Source organism: Tachypleus tridentatus, chromosome 7 (genome assembly GCF_004210375.1).
Source record: "Tachypleus tridentatus isolate NWPU-2018 chromosome 7, ASM421037v1, whole genome shotgun sequence".
Classification (NCBI taxonomy): domain Eukaryota; kingdom Metazoa; phylum Arthropoda; class Merostomata; order Xiphosura; family Limulidae; genus Tachypleus; species Tachypleus tridentatus.
Window position 1 is genome coordinate 72,157,742 of NC_134831.1, and position 15,374 is coordinate 72,173,115.

A 15,374-nucleotide genomic window follows, 5' to 3' on the forward strand; every position below is an offset into this window, starting at 1 on the left:
TGTGGTTTTTGTTTTTTTAACATCTGACGTTAAACTCAGACATTTCTATAAAGAAAACTTTTAATTATAAGACAGCGTTTTCTGAATGTTTATATAAACAGCGTTGTAAAAGTTGTTACCACGACGTAAAGAGTGTTTATTAAAACAAATAAGAACGCTTCAAAACGCTTCTGTTATTTGGAAGTGCTCAAAGTGTTCAGTCTAAGGAGTGTTATCTCTAAATGTTACTGACGTAAACGCTCTTTTCCTCAGGATTGGTCGCGAACAGCACGTGATATATACATCGTTTCTAAACGATATATATAGGAAAAACGCCCCCGCAATAACCTTATAATATGAGCGGAAGAACGGCGCTGCATGGACCATAGGAGTTGGTTCGACGGAGAAGATCCGAAGAGAAACGAAAGGAAAAGGTAAACGAAGACCCTGTATAAGGTTCTTTGCCTCCAAACTTTGCCGAACTACCAAAAAAGCCTCTACTAAAGGTAACAATTGAAAACGTGTTTAAAACTTTATCGAACCACATTTGTAAAATAAACTTTGTACGAGTCTTTTCTTGATTCCACATTCAGATTGTAAATTTTCTTAGATAGAACTATTTGTACTAAATACTGTATTATATCAACATAGAACATAGTCTGATAAACGTGTAAACGAAATACCTATGAGTTGACGCTTTCGCCAATTTGGTCATTTTTGGTATTGTCAAATAGAGGGAGCTTTATTTGTACATACATACTAATGGAAAATATATGTTTTTATTTGCACACAAAGTAAAAATGTGTTTGCTTGTTTGTTTTTCTTAAGGACAAAGCTGTGCAATGGGTTATCTCTATTGTGTCCACCACGAGAATCGAAACCCGGTTTCTAGTGAAGAGTAGCTTTAAGCTCAATAACAAATCAAGTTTAACGATTAAACTATCACACTACAGACACATCCATTTGAGTAATTTAACTCTTAAAATGCTTAATTAATTTACAATAAAAACAAACTAATTCAGGAAGAATATTCAAGCTAAAAAAAAACATTTAATATGCTGGGTAACCACCAGACCATCTACATAAAAAATGTGGCCGGCATGGCCAGGTGGGTTAATGAGTAATCTGAGGGCCGCGGGTTCGAATCCCCGTCGCGCCAAACATGCTCGCCCTTTCAGCCGTGGAGGCGTTAAAATGTGACGGTCAATCCCATTATTCGTTGGTAAAAGAGTAACCCAACAGTTGGCGGTGGATGGTGATGACTAGCTGCCTTCCCTCTAGGCTTACACTGCTAAATTAGGGGCGGCTAGCGCAGATAGCCCTGGTGTAGCTTTTCGCGAATTTAAAAAAAAACAAACATAAAAAATGTAATTTTACAAGCCGAAATAAGACGGAATATTTTTATTTTATCGAATATTTGACAGTTTTTTTTGGTGAAATTATAAAAAAAACAAAGATGTAAGCGTGAGGTTACATACTGTTGCTTTGTAAAAAAAAATCAGATGTGGTGAATTTTATGTTGAATGATGCTAAACCATCTTTCGAATTATTGAAACTATATTGCATCTTCGTATTACAGATGTGAAACGTTTCCCATTTATTTCTATAGAAAGTGAAGTTTCGCGTTAGTGCTCTTAGTTAGTTTGTAAGGTTCAGAACAAAAGCACAAGTTTAACACCATACACGATGCCAGAGGCAAACAAATTTAAACATAAGACAGTCCTTTACTTGTGCTGTTCATTGTATCATAAAGAATACTATTTAAAACAAAGAATAAAAGAAAACAAGTTAATACGGTTATCGAATACGTGAATCTGTAAACTATATTAAACCGTAGAATCAAGACATTTCGCCAACAACAAGTGTACACTTGAGTACTTTCGAATATGGGACTTAAACATACTTTAACAGACATTTACAAATGAAAATGACTAGAAGGGAACGTAAACCACCATCTGTTAACCTTACAACCTGCATATTAAAATTAATGTTTTTCTTACATAATTTCGTTTTGTCAGTGATAATCTCAGCTGTATTTTAATCTGTAATCAATTATATTTTTTCGTTACTTCCCTTTATCTTGTTACGACTTGTATATATATAAAATAAATAATTTTGAAAGTCACCTTCCCAAAAATAAATGGTGATTTGCAATTTGTTAATTAATTATTGTGTCGCTTACTCAATTAACGATATTTTCTTGTATTTAGACGTTCCAGTGATTTGTTGTGTAGGCTATATGTTAAATACCACGTGAAAAACTTGAATGTTATAACATTTTCTATTAAAACTGCATATAATTCGCGATTCATTAACTCACTTGTTTAATTAATGAAGCGACTGTTACAGCTCTGCGTGCAATTACGTGAAGAGTTTCTACTTGTCAAACAAGAAATATAATAAGCAATTCTGTGAAGATATTTTACCTGTCAAATCTGAAAATAACGTTTCTTTACAGAACATATTTCGGCCTTTAAAACAAACGTTAACCAGAGGTTAGTTGCATTTTGCTATGGCGCCATTTTGATAATTCTTGTGACATTTTGAACTCATTAATTAAAATGCAGCTCTAGATACTACATTATCACTTGAATTAGTGTTAGCATTTGAAAGTAATATTATCTTTAGCTTATCTTTGTTTTATAACAGCTCTTACTCTTGTGTGATCGATGACTTGATTCTTAGAACTTGTATTAACATGATATATAAACAGATCAGATTCGATGTGCCCTTGCTCAACGTTCTGTTATATTCCTCTTAGTCTTATGTCCAGTTTCGTCTTCAGCTACGTCTTTAACTCGTGGACATAAGCATTGAAACGTTACATTTTTAACCCAGTTCATAACGCGTATTTAGCTTACGATTTACAGTGTTTTGGTCTTAACTTACAGTTTAAATGCTTCTTTCTGCGCGGTTTGACGACGCATGACCAGTTGGTCATGTAGTGTGAAATGCTGTTTTTCTGGTTTTTGCTTTCACTTCTTTCTCTTTTCCTGAAGTGAAAACTGGAGAAATTAATATGTCTTTACAATAAATTTGTGAGTTATCGTAAGATGCTTTTAGCGTTTGAATAATATTCTGTTATAGAATGTGTAATTATAAATATATGACTATTTGCTTGTCATTCAAGAGGAAAAAAAAAGAGGGTAGAAACATTATGTGAAATAATACGAACAAGTGATTTCAAAGGTTCGGGCATACAAGCCATCGATGTTTCCAAGTGAATTACGAGGGATTATACCGCTAAAATCCGAGACTCGATCTCTGCGATTTCATTTATTCGTATATGTTTATAATTTTCGTCCAAACCTACACCGGCCCGGCATAGCCAGGTGGTCAGAGTGCTTGACTCGTAATCTGAAGTTTCCGGGTTCGAATCCCCTTCACACTAAACCTGCCCGTCCTTTCAGCTGTGGTGGCGTTATAAACTAACGGTCAATCCCACTATTCGTTGGTAAAAGAGTAGCCCAAGCTAAATTACTCAAGTCTTACACCACTAAATTAGGGATGGCTAGCGCAGACATCCCTCGTGCAGCTTTGCACGAAATTAAAAAAAAAAAACAAGCAAAACTACACAAGAGCTATCGACTCATATTTGTTTCTCGTTTGAAAGGGTACATTAAAGGGAAGATAGCCAGTCAACAGTACCCACTTCCAACTCTTCGACCACTGTTGAATTCCCGAATAGTGAGACTTTTGTTTCCTCTGTTATTAAGCTACGGGAGCTTCAAAGTTCGGATCGCGTTTTAGTGGCAACAGAACGCGAACCTTGAAATCTCGGACTTACAATCCCAACATGCTAAACCTTACTTCGCCCCCAGCCCAATCCCTGCAAGTGATGAGCACATCACAAATTATTCATTATGTAGTTTTGGACTTTAAAATGTCCTACCATTCTCTAAGCCTGGAAAGGATCCCAAGATTCCTTCAAACTACCGTCCAATTGCTTTGACGAGCTGTTTCTGTAAGACCTTAGAGAGGATAGTTAATGCTCGTCTTATTTGGTTCCTCGAATCAAACAACCTCCTCTCGCCCACCCAGTGTGGGTTCCGACGACAGCACTCCACCATGGACCACCTGATTCGACTTGAAACGTCAATGAGAGAAGCCTTCTCAAACGACAACATCTTGTACCAATATTCTTTGACATTGAGAAGACTTATGATAAAACATGGAGGTATGGCATTTTGCGGAACCTATATATATATAAATGGGTCACGTGGCTATTTGCCCATTTTTAGTAAAAACATTTTAATGGACATGAGATTCCAAGTTGATGTGGCTTCAACACTTTCCCGTTCTTTTGTACAGGAACTTGGAGTCCCTCAGGGTCGTGTTTTGAGTGTCACACTTTTCAGTATAAAGATTAATGCCATCACTGAACAACTCCCTCTCACTGTTGTAAACTGGCTCTATGTCGACGACTTTCACATCTCATGTCAGTCGTCGAACATGAGGTATATTGAGCGGCGGCTACAGACTGCCCTCTATCGTTTACTGAAGTAGACCACGGCAAACGGCTTTAATTTTTCTCTTTATAAATGGAGTATTCATCCTGATCCTGAACCCCGTATCGGTGAAGTTGTGCTGCCTGTGGTCTCTGAGACAAAGTTCTTGGGGCTTATCTTTGACCGTAAACTAACCTTTATACCACTCATCAAGCAACTACGGGTCAAATGTACAAGAGCACTGAACATCCTCCGTGTCCTCTCTTCTACCACTTGGGGAGCGGATCGACGTTCTATGCTAAAGATATATCGTGCTCTTATTCGATCGAAACTCGACTATGGATCACTGGTCTATGGGTCTGCCAGACCATCGAACTTAAAGATGTTGGACCTCATTCATCATCAAGAACTTTGGCTCTGCACTGGGGCTTTCTGCACCTCCCTAGTTCAGAGCTCATACGTAGAGTCTCATGAGCCTTCTTTATACCTCTACTGTTTGCAACTATCTTTACTCTATGCTTCGAAACTTCATTCCTTACCAAAGCATCCCACCTGGGATTGTGTTTTCTTCCTTGGTTGGCCATACTTTTTCAGACCAGACGGTCTGACATTGCTCCTTTTGGCCTTCGTATCCAGGTGCAGTTGGATGAATTGGGTCTATTTTTGGATAACATTGCTGTATCCACTGGGCAGCCCATCCCACCATGGCTTCTTACAGTCCCCAATTGTGACCTATCTTTAAGTCATCAGAGAAAAGTAGACACTCCTGATTGGAAATACTGTCTGCTATTTGCTGAATATCTTTCGAATCATCCTCCCATTCTTATTTATACAGATGGTTCGAAATCAGGTGACTGTGTGGGCTCTGCCATGGTTTGTTGTGGTTCGTTGGTTGTTTATTGAAAGAGGTTTAAAGTAAGAATTCCTTGGAGTGTAAGAAAATGTTTGTTGTGTTGTTCTGATAGAAATTTAAAGTAGAGGTGCCTTGAAGTGTTGGAGAATGTCTGTCTGTTGTTCTGATAGAAGCTTACAGAAAGGATTAATTGAATGGATTCTTCTGTTGTTCTGATAAAAGTTTGAAGAAGGTATTCCTTAAAGTTTTGAAAGAGTTTGCTCCACTGTTAGGAGAGAAGTTTAAAGTAGAGAGTGCCTTGAAGTGTTGGAGAATGTCTGTCTGTTGTTCTGATAGAAGTTTAAAGTAAGGACTCATTGAAGAGTATGTTCTGTTGTTCTCATAGAAGTTTGAAATAGGGATTTCTTGAAGTGTAGGATTGTGTCTATTTTGTTGTTCTGATAGAAGCTTAAAAGAAAAATTAATTGAAGAGTTTTTTCTGTTGTTTTGATTAAAGTAGTGATTCTTTAAAGTGTTCGAAAATTTTGTTTTATACTTCTGAGACAAGTTTGATATAAGAGTTCCTTGAAGCATTGGTGAGTGTCTGTTTTCTCGTTTTGATTAAAGTTTAAAGTAAGGATTCATAGAAATGTTGAAAAATGTTTGTTTTGTTGTTCTGATAGAAATTTGAAGTAAGGATCCTTTGAAGAGTTTGTTATGTTATTTTAAAAGACGATTAAAGTCAGGATATGTTGAAGTGTTGGTAAGTGTTTGTTCTGTTGTTCTGATGAAAGATTGAAGTAGGAATTCGTTGAAGTATTCATTTTGATCCATTGTTCTTATAGAAGTTTAAAGCAGTGGTTTCTTGAAATGTTGGAGATTGTTTGTTCTGTTGTTTTAATTGAAGCTTTAAGTAAGAATTCATTGAAAAGTTTGTTTTAAATTTGTGATAAAAATTTTAGGAAAAATTAATTGAAGTGTTGGAGAAGGTCTATTGTGTTGTTTTGATAGAAGTTTAAGTAAGGTTTACTTGAAGAGTTTGTTCTGTTGTTCTCTTAGATGTTTAATTCGGGATGGTTGAATGATTGGAGAGTATCTGTTCTGTTGTTTTTAGAAAAGTTAAAAGTGATGGTTCTTTGAAGAGGTGGAAAGTGTTTGTTCTGTTGTTCTGATAGTATTTTAAATTAAGGATTCATTGAAGATTTTGTTCTGTTGTTCTGATAGAAATTTAAAGTAGAGGTGCCTTGAAGTGTTGGAGAATGTCTGTCTGTTGTTCTGATAGAAGCTTACAGAAAGGATTAATTGAATGGATTGTTCTGTTGTTCTGATAAAAGTTTGAAGAAGGTATTCCTTAAAGTTTTGAAAAGTTTGTAGAGAGTGCTCCAGTGTTTGTAGAGAGTCCACTGTTAGTTGTTCTGATAGAAGTTTAAAGTAGAGAGTGCCTTGAAGTGTTGGAGAGTGTGTGTTCTGTTGTTCTGATAGAAGTTTAAAGTAGAGAGTGCCTTGAAGTGTTGGAGAGTGTGTGTTCTGTTGTTCTGATAGAAGTTTAAAGTAGAGAGTGCCTTGAAGTGTTGGAGAGTGTGTGTTCTGTTGTTCTGATAGAAGTTTAAAGTAGAGAGTGCCTTGAAGTGTTGGAGAGTGTGTGTTCTGTTGTTCTGATAGAAGCTTTAAGTAGGGATTCATTCAAAAACTCGTTCTGTTGTTTTGATAAAAGTTTAAATTAGGGATTCCTTGAAGTGTTGGAGAGTGTTTTATTCTGATTGTTTAAACTTTGAATGAATGAAGAGTTTGAGAACGTTTCTTCTCTTGTAATGATAAGTTTGAAAGAATGCACCTAAAACACCAGTTCCACACAACTGTGTCCTTGTGTTGTCCTGACACGAGTCAAATTCAGAGTTTTTTCGAAATTATTAAGTAAATGATAATTTATTCTTATAATGTTTGGTTTGTTTGTTTGTTTGTTTTGAATTTCGCACAAAGCTATTCGAGGGTTATCTGCGCTAGCCGTCCCTAATTTTTCGATGTAAGACAAGAGGGAAGGCAGCTATTCATCACCACCCACCGTTAACTCTTGGGCTACTCTTTTACCAACGAATAGTGGGATTGACCGTCACATTATAACGTCCCCACGGCTAAAAGGGCGAGCATGTTTGGTACGACCGGGATTCGAACCCGCAAAGAATCGTCTTAAATGCTGCGAACTTAAAGCTTAGATTACAGAATAGAATAATTTTAAAACAATATAAAATTCAGATACGTTAACACTTTTATAAAAAAAATGTTTCTGCGCGTCATTTCACATGATGTCGTGAATTTATTATTTGAATCTCATTCTACGGTTTGATATTACTGTATCAGGGAAATGAAACCGGAATGTTATGACATACATGTAACTAATATTGTTACAATTTTTACCGTAATTATTTAACGAAATATTATTATTTGTTATACATACTATTTTAGTTTACCATTATAAAGATAGTATAATTATATCTTTAGTATGAATTGATTGATTCACATACACTGATCTCAGTTTAGAAACTTTCCAGTGAAGAAAATATCGTTGTAGTGAAAATAAGTATGGTATTAAGAAACAGATTTCGAATATTTAACAAATTCATAAGATAGCGATATTGAAATGTGTGGTGTTAGTTTAGGTTTACTCCCTACAACGAACGAAGAATAAATACTGCACTGCCATCTATTGACTTTTGTTTATGTTGAAAATTTCATCATTTAAAATAAAAACGAACCCTAAAAGGTGAACAAAAAGATATAATTAATTGCCTGTATATAAAGGTGCGTGAAACTAATTTAAGAAACTAATTCTTCTAAGTATTCAATATCCAAACACTCATTTATTGTTCTTATGGAATGCAATGAGATGTTCTTCTTGTCCAGCACAAAACTGCAAAAAAGAGCTATCTGTGATCAGCCCATGACAGCAACAGTTTTATCTCATCAGTGTCGGTGTTTGTTATCAGTGTCTCCAAACATATGAAAATAGCGGGACAAAAGTTCCGAATGGAAGATTTTTATGAAACAGAGTTTAAATAGCGATAGCTATGGAACTGATATCTTTAATGAAAACCTCTCACTTTCGATACATTTTTTGACGAACAGTTGATATCTCATATCTAGAGAATAAGATATTGTCCATCTTGGACAATATATGGAGATCTTACAAGCACGAACACATAAACACAAGTTCTGGGCAAATTGTGTGCTCTCTACATGCCAACTAGAAGGCACTTCTTTCATACAGACCCTAGTAGTACTGGTCTTCCATGGAAGTGTTTTCTGAATTTGGATATTGTCTTAGAGAATGAGCTAGTCAATTACATATTAGCGAAGAGTTTTTTATGCTGTTAAGACGTTCACCATAAGAATAAAAAAATATGTAAAACTTGCATTTCTTTGCATATAGAATTAACGTGTCCCAATTTAGTCCACGTGAAACAATACCTTGATTGTGTTAACTATTCTCCACACTGTGAAATTAGTACAGAGTGTATGAAAGTATATAATTTGTTAGCACAACATGACCAAGCAGCGTTAATCTAAAATTTAATAAAATGCTATGTACCAAATAGAAGGAAAAAACACAGCTAATTTTGACATTTTTGGCTTAACATTATTACAGCGAAAAGTATTGACTTTATAACTACCCCCATCTTGAAAAGTTCAACCAAATGATATCACAATGATATACATTTTTTAAAAGTTCTTGTTGAATTTCAAAACTACGTAACGAAAAGAGGACTGTTTATATCTTGTGTTTATGAATTTTTTTCAAAATGACAGCTTAGATACAGCATAAACAAAACTCTCTTAGGCAACTTAGCTTTTTTATCTTATTTATACACTCCTGAGTAACTTTCACAACGAACTCTACCTTTTGCTTACTTTAAGCAAAATGTTTAAAACTTTAAGCCAGAAAGTGTAAGACTTATATAGTTTATTTATTTATTGTGTTTTTGTTACAGTCACGGTCCTCCGCCAGTACAGCGGTAAGTCTACGAATTTATACCGCTAAAATCAAGGGTTCGATTCCCCTCGGTGGACTCACCGAATAGCCCGATAAGGCTTTGCGTTTAGAAAATACACACACGTTACAGCCTTAGTAGTGAATTTAGTAACTACAATAGATTCCCAGCCTCTCTAAAACATTAGCAAAAATGTATTGATTATAACACTATGTAACAAAATTTTTATTTTTTCTTGTTCCTCGGTATAAAATGTTATTTCCCAACTGTTTATGCCTAAAGTAAATGAAAAAGACCTATTTTTCTTTTCAAACTTTGCTTTTGTGACCTGGGAGCGTATAATGAAAACATGATGGGAGACTGTATTTTGGGGGCTGATACGTGAAAGTGATTTACATTACAGTCACAAATCTCGAAGAAAACTATTCACTTCTAAACATTGTTCTTCAACTTTAGTATAAATACTTGTAAATCTTGATTCATATGTTGTTTTATTCAGACCTTATGTAAATGAAAATGTGCAAATTTCTCCGTTTTTACATAGAAAATAGGTTAATTTCTAAATTTCATTACCCAGGTCACAAAAGCAAAGTTTGAAGGGAATAATGGCCATTTTCTGTACTTTTACAACATAAGCAATTAAGAAATAACACATACTATCCAGGAACAAAATTAGTGTAATTGACAAACTAATATAAAAACAAAAATCAAACGAACGTAATTTGTAATAAATTCCAAATGGAAAATAAAAATATAGTTTAGTTTTTTTTTTAATTTCATTCACTCAACAATAATGAGCAATTAGTTTGGAAAGAAACCTCCAGCTTATCTGATAAAAACAACAACAACATTAGTTTGGTCATTAAGTCACAAGATCCGCTGGGGTTCAGTAGAGTTACACGAGTTTATTATGTATCAGTGCTACTACTAATCCTGTATAATCCTCCTCTAATTTCAGAAGCCAGTTCACAACTGGAATAAACAAGAAAGTAATTACTTTTATTATTATTCCTAAAGAGGTTTAACTAAGTTACTTTGTGCATTGAAATAAGAGAGAGAACTCGCGCTTATAATAACATAACAAAACAACTTATCCTACGAATCCTGATTCTAAAAGTTTCTAGAAGCAAAATCAGAAAATCTGAAAGACTTAGATATTACCTTTTTTTTTAAACTTTACTTCTTCTTTCGAATTGGCCACTAGAGTAATTTGTTTCGTTTGTTTAGAAATAAGCACAAAGCTACACAATGGGCTATCTGTGCTCTGCCCACCACGGGTATAAAAACTCGGTTTCTAGCGGTGTGAGTCCACAGACATACCGCTGTGCCACTGGGGAGCAAAATATTTTATGATTTGTCAAGAATCTTTACATCCGGGTGGCTGGCCCTGACAGCAAAATCTTAAGGACAAGTACGTGCAGTGAGGGAGACTCAAACCTGCTAACCTCAAAATGAGAGTCAAGTTCTCTAACCTTCAAGTCACACTCCCTTATTAAGAGTGACAAGTTTTTATATCTAAAGTGAACGTAATTCCTTCAGCCCTAATATTAGAAACGGAGTCACGACCTCGTCGACAGTTCATGAACGTCTTATAAAATTACTCATGGGTTCACAACGTTGTTAGTTGCAGGGTTTCTAACAAACCCACGAGTCACACAAATGTTTGTTTCAAAGGTAATACTTTCAACATTACACTTAATACCCTTGTTTATTTTCGAGATCCCCTGAATATCTTTTATGGTGACTAAAATATTTCACTCCATTTTTATCAGCTTTTTAAGGTAGTGTTGTGACAGGTGAAAATATAAAAGTACACTATACAATGCAGTATTTAAACCCCACCGAGATATGAACACGTTAACACTTAAACTAAGCTCAGTTCCTTCTAAAATCGTTGATATACTGACAAAACCTCAGCCAGTGCCTCAGATTTTGTTTGCTGTAATTATAAAAAGCACGGTAGTTATAACTAACATGCGCAGGTGGTTTTTATGAAGACAAATTATTAGGTTCATACCTGTAATGACTAGCGTGAAGTCCACTTTCAGGCCTTGGTCAATATCCCGATAGGGTTGATAGTGATGGAAGTTTTGATAACTTATTTGACATTTAGTCTTTAACAAAGACTGCTTATTCATGGTATCTCCATTACCATAGTTTATTAAAAGAGATCCACAAAGGCACAGTACGCTATATTTAAATGATTTTGGCACCTCACCACCACGTTGCTACATTTCATGTCGCTACATCTGGTCAGGTCGTGTCTGAAGACCGTGTATCTTGACAATAGTGCAGCAGCGTAGTTTCCTCTGCATAAGACTACACTGTAAGGCTTTCCCCTTCCAACGCACGCTTCTTCTCCCTTATTTCCATAATCCATCTAGTGAATGACATCGAAAGTTTCTCCAGCATATCTTCCAATAGTATAATCACGTAGAAATTCATAGGCGTTGCATCCAGTGATTTGGCCGGCATCTATTCTTATGGAATAACATGAACAACCGTTTCATTATCAACCTGCACGAGGTTGAACTGGCATGTCGTGGAGGCAACCTATGTACACCTTGCTTATGTCTCTTCTCCAGAAGAAAATTATTTTTGGTTATACTTATTACTGTTGTCTATTACACACGTGCGGCTGAGGTACGACTTCTTGCGGGTCTTTTTCTGTATGGTCCCAGTAACCAAGATGATCCACATTTCTAAAGCCATTAAATAAGAGGGATCCTCCAAACTTGGAAGTTTTACACCCCCATTCCGATTCTTACGCGTTTTTTGTGATCTAAGTGTGAATATTGGACAAGGTGTTATATACCCTTTAAAAAGTGATCAATTTTCAGCGACATCTTATTATTTGAAAACCTCAAGCAGCGTCAAAATGTAGCACTTATACGTTCCTTTTCATAGCGACTTTACATCAGCTGTGATTGTCACGTGGCTTGATGATTTAAATGTTCAAAAGAATCTTGATATAACATATTCAACTCTTTGTATTTTACAAAATATTTTGTCAGTTTATACTAAAAAATAAATAGAAAAATGACTGTATTTGGTTTAATAGTGCACACACCATCATCTTTGATTTCATTGATCGATGAAGGTTCTTTAGAAATATTCAACTAAAATAGACTTTTTAAACTCTCTGAGAAGAACATTATTAAGGGCGAATATCAACATTTTAAAACACGCAGAAACAATGTCTGGAAGCAGTACAAATAATAATACAGCTTTAAAATAAAAAAAGTTCAGAAAGTTATATAGAAGATAACTTGAATCTTTAAAGTTCTTTACAGCAGTACTGTTTGATGTTGTTATCATTGCTTATGCTTCAGTGAAGAAATAAAAACGTTTTTAGAAAACAGTTATTAACGTCTGCGAACGATACATGAAAAAGTTTAAAATCGTTGAAGATGAAAGAAAAAATAAGGTACTTTGTTAAAAGAAATCGATTTAATGCTTTCTTCGTTCTGGATATCTTGAAGAAATCTCGACCAGTTATACTGACGAAAGTTTGAGTCTATTCACGAGTAATTACTTGTTGGTAAAAAACAACAACAAACAACTTCTCCATAAGCTATTACTTCAATAAAAAAAACAACTCCTGGCTAGTGTTTAAAACATGAAGTTTATAACTTTAGGTTTTCACAAATAGCGTGAGTTTAATAATGCTGAATTGAGAGAAATTATCACACCAATTCGAGCTTGGTATTATCAAGGTATGTCCCCCGCTGGCACAGCGGTAAGTCTTCGGATTTACAGCGCTAAAATGAAGGGTTCTATTCCCCGCGGTGGACACAGCAGATAGCCCGATGTAGTTTTGCTATAGGAAAACACAAATTACTGAAGTGTCGTGATATTGTCGTACCATTATCACTTTGATAAGACTGAAGTATACGACGTTATCATACCGGTTCCAATTTAGTGTTACCGAAGTGTCTGAAATTATCATGTTGGTGAGACTGAACTGTGTGTAGTTATTACACCAGGGGCAACTAGTTAACACTGAAATATGTGAAGGTGCCATACCAGGGTCAGTTTAATAATACTGAACTGTAGGAAGCTGTCATACAAGGACCAACGTAGTAATATTGAACTGTGTGAAATTATCATATCAGGGACAAATGTAGTATTATTGAACTGTGTAAGTTTATCATACCAAGAACAACTTAGTAATACCGAAATGTGGGGAGTTATCATAGCAGGGACAGTTTAGAAATACTGAACTGTGGGAAGTTATCATACAACATATCCTCGAATCGGACCGAGCGGGATACGCACCTGTCATCATGAGAGCACTAGATGTCTAAACCACCACTACCACCAACCACACCCAAGCAATGAGCCAACCTGTTCCAGTGCTTTCTCACTAAAATAATCCATCTCCAAGCTAATTATATTCAACAAAACAGGCATTTTTATCTTATGAAATTTGAAGTGTTTTCATTCTAATTTGCTTTTTCTTTAACTATATTCTTTTCCAAAGTGGGCTCCAGTATGAGCACTTGTCGGGCAACAATCCAAAGTGTGCTTTCGGCACTGGACAATTTGTTTTGCTTCTAATTTCGGGCAAAGCTACACTAGGGCTATTTGCGCTAGCCGTCTTTAATTTAGCAGAGTAAGACAAGAGAGAAGGCAGCTAGTCATCACCACCCACCGACAACTCTTGGGCTACTCTTTTACCAACGAATAGTGGGATTGACCTTCACATTATAACGCCCCCACGGCTGAATTGGCCAGCATGTTTGGTGTGACTGGGATTCGAACCTGCGACCCTCAGATTACGAGTCGAATGCCTTAACCACCTGGCCATGTAGGGCCGGATCTGAACAAACAACAGTCCAGTGGAACCTGGTTTTGGGCACTATTCGGATAGATTTCCCATCAACAGCCAAGTGAAAGTAGGGTTTTCTCGGTGTATTCCTTTTGTCACCCTCCCTATATCTAAAATCTAAAACGATGATATTAGATTCGTAGACTGCCGCCATTTGGTTGTTAATTCGATTTGTTGAAAGCCTGCCTGCTGAAATACGCCTCTTCTGCAAGTCTGGGCATTTTTTTCACCTCTATGCAAATATTGTAACTAAAGCGAAAGGACTGGGAATTCCTAGCACCCCCGGAATTTTAACAACCGTTAAGCTATTCCATTTCACCACACCAAAGAAACTTGGAAAGACTAAAGTTTCGCATAATTATCATATCAGTTTAATGAGACTCGAACTAAGTTCCAGTGAGAAAAAAAAACTACAAAAAAGACATAATTTCGTGTCCATGGGCATAGTGTTTAAATCATTTAGTATAAAGAAAAAAATTTAAAACGTCATTATTTGTTTGTTGTATAGCAAATCCTCGTTGGACTTTGTCCATCGAGAGGAATCGAACCCCGGATTTAGTGAAGTAGGCTTGAAATAGTTCGGTGAGATACACGACGTGTATGCATTTTATAAAATGAGCCAAATCTATTCCCAGCTAGCTGAGGGAGGGCATACACGTGACGATGACAGTAAACTAAAGAAAGATATTGTATTTCAGGCATTATTTAGTGCCTTTACTACACATTTCTTTTTATTCTCATTTTATATATGTAGCTATAATTATATTTTTTTCGTCATGACGTCACGTCATGCATATTTCGTTGTAGAAGCTGAATATTGATGAAACTACCGATCTTTTTAAGAGCTCTATAAGATACAGTATTGTAGCCTTATAAATATTGAAGCTACCATATACAGTTACAGTTGGTCAGAGGGCTCTGCTCATGGTTGATAAATCGCATTTCGTCCCACCATGGTCAGCAGGTTAGAAATTTTCTGACAAAAAATTATATCGAGCAAATCGACTTGGGCCGACATGGCCAGGTGGTTAAGGCACTCGACTCGTAACATGAAGGTCGCCGGATTGAATCCCTGCCACACTAAACATGCTCACCCTTTCAGCCGTGGGGGCGTTGTAATAATACGGTCAATCCCACTATTCGTTGGTAAAAGGGTAGCCCAAGAGTTGGCGGTGGGTGGTGATGACTAGTTGTCTTACCTCTAGTCTTACACTGCTAAATTAGGCACGGCTAGCGCAGATAATCCTCATGTAGCTTTGCGCGAAATTCAACAAACAAGCAAACGAATCGACTAACCA

General features: G+C 36.1%; 1 protein-coding gene across 4 annotated transcripts in view; it reads left to right on the forward strand.

The window, feature by feature from the left end:
• The first annotated feature begins 300 nt into the window (after positions 1-300).
• The window catches only part of LOC143255954 (U-scoloptoxin(11)-Sm5a-like), a 31,139-nt gene continuing 16,065 nt past the window's right edge, over positions 301-15,374 (forward strand). Inside the window, exon 1 of one of the 4 annotated variants that reach the window (XM_076512432.1) lies at positions 301-413. The gene's annotated coding sequence lies outside the window, so the exon portion shown is untranslated. Of the gene's footprint in view, positions 486-15,374 lie in introns of all 4 variants that reach the window. The other 3 variants (XM_076512433.1, XM_076512431.1, XM_076512434.1) reach the window with 3 other exon arrangements.